General features: G+C 44.7%; 1 pseudogene; it reads left to right on the top strand.

Annotated features, from left to right (window-relative positions):
- Positions 1–365: 365 nt before the first annotated feature.
- LOC127337058 (putative disease resistance protein RGA1) lies at positions 366–6,003 on the top strand (annotated as a pseudogene).
- Positions 6,004–8,323: the final 2,320 nt, after the last annotated feature.

Here is an 8,323-nt window from a genome sequence, read left to right as displayed (position 1 = left end):
TCCTTCCCCTACAAGCTGTTGGTTCTACCATACCCAGTCAAAATTACAAATGGAAAGCGGCATATGATCAAAGATCCAAAGTCCAAACTTTTGTGGCTGCATATGATCAAATTGCTGGTAGCTCTCCCTACCATACACGCAGCATGACACCCTCACCAACGATTTTTTTTTTCCGTCGAGTCATCTGAATGTCTTCTACTCTTCTCCTTCACACTCTACTTTCTCACCGTCTACCTCCCTCAAAACTTTTGAGGTTTGCAATTAGGTTTTTGGATATAGAATTCAAATGTTACTGGTAGCTAGGTCAAACATGATCATACTAATTTGTCTTTTCCTCTGCAGTTACATGGGACGATACTGAAGGGATGCATGAAGAAGCACAAGTAGCTCAGAGATCAAGGGGCAATGATGCTGATATATCTAGTAGCAGTCGTGGCAAGAAACAATCCAAGGCATGTGATGATTTTGATATTACAGAAGACACCGGAAAGCCTGTGAAAGCCAAGTGTAAACACTGTCAACAAGTGGTTGAGTGCAGGACTGACAAATGGACATCAGTTTTGCACAACCATGTCAAGAGTGAGGGTTATAAAAAGAAACTTGGAGCAACTGACCAGACACCAAACCCTTCAAGGTACATTTTTTTGTATATTGCCGTATGTTTTCCCCCGGATCCTAAATTACTCATATTTGTGCACCTCTTTTTAGTGTTAAAGTTTGTTTGTATGTATCTAATATATGCCCCACTGTTATTTTAATAACAGAATATATTTTATCACTCGCATGGATGTCCACCTAACATTCAAAATTCATTTTGTCATAAAAAGATATGCATAGTTTTTAAATTGTTTGTAGATACAAAACATTTCTATAGCCAGTAATCATGGAAAATTTGGTGCCAAAATGTGACTATATTCATCTTGCACAAAAAAGACAAACCTGTACAGCTTGAAGAGTGCAGAGTGTACGTGTTCAGGTTGCACAAACTTTTCTTTTTTGTACAGAATGCATATCGTCATATACTTGTTTTTTATACCAATTTTCTCTAAGATACATGTGATGGCGTGGTATATATCTGAATTTCACATTTTTTACAACATTTTGAAATGGAAATGAAAACTTGTATTTTGTATGGTGGAGAAATAATTGCATTTCTAATAGCCAATCTGAAATCTCTTTCATATTGCAGCAACAATGATCCTATTGAAAATGCTGCCCCTATTGTAACTGGTGATTCATTTGGCAGAAAAAGGAGAAGAGATGAGGATTTGGCACAAATCACCGCAATTAGCATACACAGTTGGCACAAGGCTGAATTTTCCAACAGGATACAGGAAATAACTTGTCAGTTACAAGACATCCGAGAGGACGTGAGCGATACTCTAAAGATGATTGGGTCATCCTATGATGCAGGTTCAAACCACGGCCGCAGTACAGGCAAAGACGATGTGTGCGCAACATCAAGTCTTAATCAGCAAAAAATATATGGAAGAGATTCAGAAAAGAACACCATCATAAAGACGATTACAGCTGAGAAACATGAAAGTATATCTGTACTTTCTATTGTAGGCATTGGAGGAGTTGGCAAGACAGCTCTCACACAACTCATATACAATGATCCACTAGTGAAAGAACAGTTTGAGCGGATATGGTTATCGGTGTCTAACAACTTGGATGAAGTAAGACTTACCAGAGAGATTTTAGACTTCGTTTCTCAAGAAAGACATGAAGGTATAAGAAGCTTTGCAAAGCTTCAGGAGATCTTGCAGATACACATGGAGTTCCAATCGAAAAGGTTTCTGCTCATTTTAGATGATGTCTGGGAAAACCTAGATGCTTACCTATGGAACAAACTGTTGTCTCCAATGATGTCAAGTAATGTGAAGGGTAATGTTATTGTAGTCACAACTAGAAATTTTTCTGTTGCAAAAAGGATAGGCACACTCGAACCAATCAATTTATGTGCTTTGGCAAATGATGATTTTTGGTTATTGTTCAAATCATGTGCATTTGGCGATGAGAACTATGAAGGGCATCAAAGTCTAAGCATCATCGGACATCAAGTAGCAGAGAAGTTAATGGGGAACCCGTTAGCAGCTGTATCTACTGGACAACTATTGAGAAAGCAACTCACCATTGATCATTGGAGTAACATTTTGAAGAATGAACATTGGAAATCCCTACAACTAAGTAGAGGCATCATGCGCGCTTTAAAGTTTAGCTATGATCAACTACCCTACTATCTACAACAATGTTTCTCATACATTTCTATATTTCCTTGCAATCATCAGTTTCTTGGTGATGAGTTGGTCCGCATTTGGGTTTCACAAGGATTTGTGAAGTGCAACGATTCGGGTGAGAAACTGGAGGAGACAGGACAGTGTTATCTGACTGATTTGGTGAACCTAGGCTTCTTTCAGCAAGTTGAAAGCAAAGATAGGAGAGTCCTTTTTCAAGCTGAAATTTTTTCCATGAGACTCATGAATCCAGTTGCAAGAGAAGAGTCATTTACAGGCAATCAAACTTGCTATGCTATGGGTGGCCTTATGCATGATCTTGCGCGGATTGTTTCAAGAAGTGAATGTGCAATTATAGATGATCTACAGTGCAATGAAATGTTGCCAACTGTACAACATTTGTCTTTGGTAACTGATTCTGCATACTGCAAAGATCAAAATGGAAGCATACCTTAATTACAAGTTTGAAGAAAATCTGCGAAATACAGTTACATCAGTAAGAAGATTGAGGACCCTGGTATTAATTGGGCAGTATGACTCTTTCTTCTTCCAATCCTTTCAAGATATACTAAGAAAGGCACAGAATTTGCGTCTTCTGCAAATGTCTGCATCATCTTCTGATTTCAATTCCTTCATGTGCACTTTGATAAATCCTACCCATCTTCGCTATCTGAAGGCCCTTAAGCCGGGGATGGTTTTACCTCAAGTTTTGAGCAAGTTATTCCATCTTCAAGTATTAGATATTGGCTCATCCACTTATCCAACTATATCTAATGGTATCAATAATCTTGTTAGCCTGCGGCATATTGTTGCACAAGGACTGTCGGCCATTGCTGGGATTGGTAACATGACATCCCTTCTGGAACTACATGATTTTAGGGTCCAAAATTCTGGAAGCTTTCAGATAACACAACTTCAATCCATGAACAAGCTTCTACAACTTGGTATCTCACAACTTGACAATATTACCACTACAGATGAGGCTGCTGGAGCAAAATTGAGGGACAAAATACACTTAAAAAAACTGTGCTTGTCGTGGAAGTATACTTATCACAGTGACATAGCAAGAGAGGTGCTTGATGGTCTTGAACCACATCAAGGCTTAAAGCATCTGCGGATATTTGGGTACAATGGTGCTACCTCCCCAACTTGGCTTGCCACCAATATCACAGTTACCTCTTTACAGACACTTCATCTAGAGGATTGCGGAGAATGGCAAATACTTCCATCTCTAGAAATGCTTCCGTTTCTTACGAAGTTGAAGTTGTGCAAAATGCAGAAAGTAACAGAAGCAACATTTCCTTCATTGGCGGAGCTGATTTTAATTGAAATGCCAAAGTTGGAGAAATGTTCCTGCACTTCTATGTCGGATTTGAACTCTAGTTTAAGAGTACTGCAAATCAAGATGTGCCGTGCACTGAAGGTGTTTGATTTGTTTGAGAATTGCAATAATTTCGGAAGCAAAATGAAGTCATGGCTGCCCGGTCTTAGAAAGCTAATTATCTACGATTGTCCTCATTTGCAAGTAATGCACCCTCTTCCACCTTCAACCAACTGTTCTGAATTATTTATCAGCAGAGTTTCAACATTTCCAAAGATGGAGAGATCATCCAGAGAAACATTAGAAATTGGGTGTCTATTTGCCTTTCATGATGTGCCTTCTTATGAGATGAGGGCATTGGACGACAGAAGATTAGCATTCCATAATCTAAGGGACCTTAAATACTTGTGCATCACATATTTCAGAAATCTGATGTCTATTCCATTCAAAGGATTTAGTCAGCTAGTCTCCTTAAAGAGTTTGAAAATAAGCGATTGTGAAAAGCTTTTTTCTTCAGATATACCAGAGTATACCTATGAAGATGTGGTAGCTGCAAATTGCATTGCCCTCCCTTATCTTGAACATCTCCACATCCATTCATGTGGTATAACGGGGAAGTGGCTTTCTCTGATGCTGCGACATGCGCCGGCTCTATTGGTATTGAAATTAGGGGCCTGCCCACAGATAACCCAGTTATCAATAGAAGAGGAAGAAAACAGTCAGTCAAATCTTATCTCAACCCTGCAAGCTTCGTCATCGCATTGGCAAGCTCAGTTCCAGAAGGGCTCTTGCGCATTCCATTAACTCTACTCTCTACTCTCCAAGAGATGGACATTGCAGTATTCCCTCATTTAACATTTAAGTGTAGCATGGGAGGCTTATCTGGATTTACCTCCCTTGAGAAGCTGACAATTTGGTATTGCCCTAAGCTCCTCTCATCTTTGGTGCATATTGTCAGAACTGATGGCCAGATGAATGGAAGATGTCTCCTCCCTCAATCACTTGGTCATCTTGTGATTGGCGATTATTCCGGAGTAATGCTGCAGCCATGCTTTCCAAGGAATCTTACCTGCCTCAAAAATTTCCAAATATGGAGCAATGAAAGTTTGGAATCTCTACAGCTGCATTCATGCACGGCACTGGAGGAGTTGAATATTTTGGGATGTCCCTCGCTCACCTCACTAGAGGGCATCCAGTCCGTTAGGCATTTGAGCATATTCAGCTCACCCAGTTTGCCTCCATATTTGGAGCATTTTTCCAGGCAAGGTTATGCTTTGTACCCTCAACTGGAAAAACTTGTGACTGATGACCCATGTATCCTTACCACACCGTTCTGCAAGCAGCTCACATCCCTACAACGCTTAGAACTACGGACTTGCGAGAGTAAATCAATACGGTTGACAGATGAGCAAGAGAGAGCGCTTCTGCTCGTCACGTCCCTGCAAGAGCTCCAATTCTGGAAATGCAGTTATCTCATGGATCTTCCTGGGGAGCTGCACAGCCTTCCTTTCCTCAAGAAGTTGGAGATCAGGAATTGTCAGCGCATACTGTGGCTGCCAGAAAAGGGCCTCCCACCGTCGCTGGAAGAACTGGACATAAGCTGTTATGGCGGTTGCAGCAAGATGCTGGCTGCACAAAGCAGGGCCCTAGCAACAAGCAAGCTAAAGGTCAAAATTGATGGGAAATATGTCAATTGATTGCTTGCTGGTTGGCTTGTTAAGCATACATTTCTATCCGCACAACACATATCGCTGAGTTGTTTTAAGGTATGTATGATTTTACTATGGATCATGGTCCTCTCAGAGTTTATTATTTAACACAGATTCAGTTTAGTGTCATGCTGAAGTATACATGGTTGCTGCTGCAGGGTCTGTCTTCTGGACAGTGGAATAATAAGCTGGTGCATCTCTGTTTTTCATGGATCACAAGCTTATGTTCAGAAGACCAACGCCTAAATGCATATGAAAAGCAATAGAGTTCAACAGGACTTGAAGAATGGGCTTCCTCTCATATCAACTGAATGCAGTCAACGGGTAAACCAATCTGTTCCATTTTTTGTTCTGCATCTCATCCTATGAGCTCAAGAGCATGACTAATTTTCGTTTCCCTTTACTGAAGAAGGAACTGTGTAAGATGAATTTTGATCGCTCGTTACAAGTTGGTGTCTTGGAGCTCACCAAAGCATTCCTTGCTACATCATGCAGATGCTTTTCCGTGGGTAGAGAAAAGTGTTTTTCTCTACCCGTCAGGCCAGAGATGCGTCGTCAGAAGAATAAGCTATTCGAATATGCAATCCTGCAACATGTTGCGTTTTATTGTTTATTTTATCTGGGTACACCGTAGTATATCAGATGCTTTTAACGCATTTAAGCTTCGGGAGGACTGTAATTTTATCACCGAATACTGGAGTCTCAGCAGCCACGTTGGGAGACTAATGTTTTCGAAGACGATGCATTTGACTCGGGTATCTACTATCTAGGGCAGGCGACGGAGAGAAAGCCGAGAGGGCAGAAGAGGATCGGTTACGAGCTTCCAGCTTACGACACGGACAGGTCGTTGCTTGGGTCCTCTACTAAAAAAACCTGGCCATTCTTAGTTCGTTAAATGACAGGGTACAGCTGAATGCTCATGAAGTCATGATGCTATCAAATCCCAATGCTGAAGCACGAACAAGGTCACTCGTATCCTATCGATTGCACCTGCGTCGTTGGCTGATGACAAAAGATCAGATCAGCTCGTCGTCGTCGGTGCGCTTTGACATAAACAGAACTTTAACTCCACATATTAACCTTTTGCCCTCTTCTATATATGTCTATCTGAACTTTTGTTTGACGCAACTATCTGACACCGCCTAGGGTGTTCCTTAGAGGAATGGCGGCACCAAAATACTGCACCCTCATAGCGTGTTTGTTTGGAGGGAATTATGATTAGGCAATCGAAGTTTGCGGGGCTAGGGACTTAAAATCTTCTGTTTGGTTGGAGGTAATGGGAGTTAATTAGGTAAGGGGAAAGGGAATTAAAAGAGTCAATTCCCACGTATCTCTTCCCATGGGGGGTGGTGGTAATTAGACGGGGGATAGGGATTTGAGTAGATTTCTTCCTTTCTTCGTTGCACATCTCACGCGAGGGAAGGGCACGTGGGACCAGAAAAAATGAAATTGAAAAGGAAAAATTCTGTAGGTCGTTCCGCAGTTCTCGCGATTGAGAAATTCCCATCACACGGGCCAAACGTGGGAATGGGACTGCAAATTAACTTCCCTAATCTATTCTCTCGACAAACTCCCAGATCAAAATGCCCATTCCCCTTCCCTCAAGCTGCCAAACATGCTGATATAAAAGTGGCGGCGGGGAGGGCCTTGTTGGGCCGTTCACGGCCCAAGAAGTGGCGGCGGCCGTCAACTTTCTCGACCGTTTGAGTGCTCCAGGTCCTGATGGGCTTGGGCATAGTTTCTACCGTGCCGCTTGGGGCAGCGTCGGGCCGGCCCTCCTTCGCCTTTTTGAACAATTCCACTCCCGCGCTGCTGATGTCCTTCGCATCAACATGGCGCACATCGCCCTTCTCCCCAAGCTCGCCGGCGTCCTTGCCCCTGCCTCGTTCTGGCCGGTGTCCTTACAGAACTGCTCCATCAAAAGCATTTGCAAGGCTCTCACCTCAAGGCTGCAACGGCGGATCGACGCCATCATCGACGTGGATCAGACTGGCTTCCTCTCCGGCCGGAACATATCGGAGAATTTCGTCTACGCCACCGAGCTCGTTCAGACCTGCTACCGCCGCCGCACCCCGTGCATCGTCCTCAAGCTGGAATTCGCCAAGGCCTTCGATTCGGTCAGCTGGGCCACTCTGCGGCGAATCATGCTCGCCCGCGGCTTCCCCGTCCTTTGGTGCGACTGGATGGATGACATTTTCTCTTCCCCGTGCTCCGCCGTCCTTCTCAATGGCGTTCCAGGGAAGTGGGTCCGCTGCATGTGCGGGCTGCGGCCGTGCGACCCCCTCTCTCCATACCTCTTCCTCATCACGGCGGATGTTCTCCAACGTCTAATCCGCCGCGACGATGTGCACCAGCACCCTCTCGTGGACGGAGTTCCGTGCCCCGTGCTCCAGTACGCCGACGACACGCTGATTATCCTCCGGGCTGAGGTTGGCGAGGCGCAACGGCTTCATCATCTTCTTCGCCAATTCGAGCGCGCCACCATCTGTGCATCAACTACTCGAAGAGCACCATCGTCCCCATGCATGTGGCGCCCGAGGTCATCGACGGTATCAAGGAGGTGCTCCAATGCTGCGCAGAGGGTTTTTCCCAGACGTATCTGGGGCTGCCTCTCTTTGCTGAAAAGCGGACAAGTACCTCTTGGGCTGGAGGGCTCTCCTCCTCTCCTCTGGTGGCCGGTTGGTCCTCCTGAACGTTGTCCTCGACGCTCTCCCCACATTTTCCATGGATGCCATGGAGCTGCCCCTTGGTGTGGTCGTCGCTCTCGATCGTCTTCGCCGTGCCTTCCTTTGGACGGGATCAGACCGCGTGTCTGGAGCCTAGTGTCAAGTTGCATGGGACCTGGTGTGCAGGGCTAAAGAGGAGGGAGGCCTGGGCGTGCGCTCTCTGCCAGAGCAGAACGCTTGTCTCCAGATCAAGCTCCTTCGTCGGCTTCACTCCGCGCCGAGCGCGTCTTGGCCACGTTGGGTCTGGGCCGCTGTCGGTGACGCGTCGCTAGACTCGTTGGGACGCAATGCCCTCGTCAGCGGCTCCCACTGGGCCTCCCTCCTTCGGCT

Source organism: Lolium perenne, chromosome 2 (assembly GCF_019359855.2).
Source record: "Lolium perenne isolate Kyuss_39 chromosome 2, Kyuss_2.0, whole genome shotgun sequence".
Classification (NCBI taxonomy): Eukaryota; Viridiplantae; Streptophyta; class Magnoliopsida; order Poales; family Poaceae; genus Lolium; species Lolium perenne.
The sequence above is the reverse complement of the archived record's forward strand: the minus strand, read 5'-3'. Positions and strand labels throughout refer to the sequence as shown.